The sequence below is a fragment of the Schistocerca serialis genome, chromosome 4 (assembly GCF_023864345.2).
Source record: "Schistocerca serialis cubense isolate TAMUIC-IGC-003099 chromosome 4, iqSchSeri2.2, whole genome shotgun sequence".
Lineage (NCBI taxonomy): Eukaryota > Metazoa > Arthropoda > Insecta > Orthoptera > Acrididae > Schistocerca > Schistocerca serialis.
Genome location: NC_064641.1, coordinates 98,549,719 through 98,551,601, shown reverse-complemented (window position 1 = coordinate 98,551,601; position 1,883 = coordinate 98,549,719). Strand labels below are relative to the sequence as shown.

General features: G+C 43.8%; 1 pseudogene; it reads left to right on the top strand.

The window, feature by feature from the left end:
- The first annotated feature begins 1,456 nt into the window (after positions 1-1,456).
- LOC126476764 (5S ribosomal RNA) lies at positions 1,457-1,573 on the top strand (annotated as a pseudogene).
- Positions 1,574-1,883: the final 310 nt, after the last annotated feature.

Genomic DNA, 1,883 nt, shown 5'->3' with positions numbered 1-1,883 from the left:
GATCCTATTTCACCACACGTATTTTTTTTTTTCCACCCAAAGAGCCAAATACAAATTTTCATAGATTTTGCATTAAAAATGCTTTTGTAGTCCGTTAATGACGATTTATTTTCGAAAGAAGACTTCACCCACTATTTCGACTCTATAGAGGTAAAATTAGCAAAAATGTTGAAACACGCGTTTCTTTATTTCTGAGCGAGAAGCTAAATAACCATTTTCGTAGTTCCAGCTTCAAAATCACCATAATAGCGACACACGTTAGAAAAAGCCTTGCATTCCTTATTTCTCCCTCTTAAGTCCCGGAATTTCGAGAAACCTCTTCTTATAAAATCCCTAAAGTACACTATGAACACAGTCTGCAAATTTCGAACTCCTCTGCTTAACGGATTGTGCTGAAAGATGTTGAGTTCTATCTATCTACAGAGATTTATGAAACTACAAATTAAATGCAAAAAGGTTGGTGTTGGGGAGGGGGGGGGGGGGGGAGGGGGGGAAGGTATCATGTAGGAGTAAAAGGGATCCAACGTAAAATAAGACTAGAACATGTAGGGTACTTCAGAAGCGGTTCGCAGATGATGTAGGTGGCATAATTAGACATTTATTTTGAAATACGAGGTCACCTTCAGATGATCAACGCCGAGAGCAAAAAAGATAGGTCAACCTAATTAAAAAATGTATTAATGCAATGTACATAAACATCATTTGATGTCACGATCAGTGAAGAGTCAGTCGTAATTAGCATAGGATTATCTGTCCAGAGGGTGGCAGGCAATTACCAGAATACGATTTATGGAAAGAATTGCAAGAATTAACTTCCAGGCCGGGAGGCAGCGCTCCGTACATAAAATTATTCCCCGGCGCTTCATCTCCGAATGCGGGAGACATCTTCGAACGTAAAACGCCGTCTCCGCAGATGCCTCCCGCAGTCGAAGACGAAGCGCCTGGGTAGAATTTTATACTGGCTCTTAGTCTAATGATATGCCCCCAACAAGAGGGAACCATAGAACAAAATTCTCGTCGACACGGCTTTTATAGCTATCGGCAGCAATTCGAAAGCCAATATCCGAAGACAGCAACAACTAGACATGACTAGCGACTTGCACAGGGCTAACAGAATTAAGCGATTTACTTCGTCTAAAGTCTACACAACTATCTACAACTGTGAAACCCAAATTCCCCTTGAGCTTAAGAGCGACGTTCTTGGATATCAAACTGGACAAGTAGCTATTTCTCCACGAACACATCGAGAATCTCTGAAGTAAGACACTTGGTATGGCAAAAAAAACTTAGGCTATTTTTACTACCACAGACCCAAACATAATGACGCAAATCTGACTCTATGAGGTAACAGCGCTATCCAAATTAATTATAGAAGCAGCCAAAGTTGGGAGCTTCAGTTTTTATTTAAAGGAAGACAAGTTTTTGTTTAAAATCACTCCACTCCACGAGAACTTATGGCAACGGCCTTGCCGCAGTGGGTACACCGGTTCCCGTGAGATCACCGAAGTTAAGCGCTGTCGGGCGTGGCCGGCACTTGGATGGGTGACCATCCAGCCGCCATGTGCTGTTGCCACTTTTCGGGGTGCACTCAGCATCGTGATGCCAATTGAGGAGCTCCTCGCGCGAGTAGTAGCGGCTCCTGTCAAAGAAAACCATCATAACGACCGGGAGAGCGGTGTGCTGGCCACACGCCCCTCCTATCCGCATCCTCATCTGAGGATGACACGGCGGTCGGATGGTCCCGATGGGCCACTTGTGGCCTGAAGACGGAGTGTTTGTGCCATGATAACTTGCAGTGGCACTGGTGCAGCAACCTTAGTAGATAACTGGAACAGACAAAAAAAAGCCTACAATCTTGATGGCACAAGGTAGTTTTGTTTAAT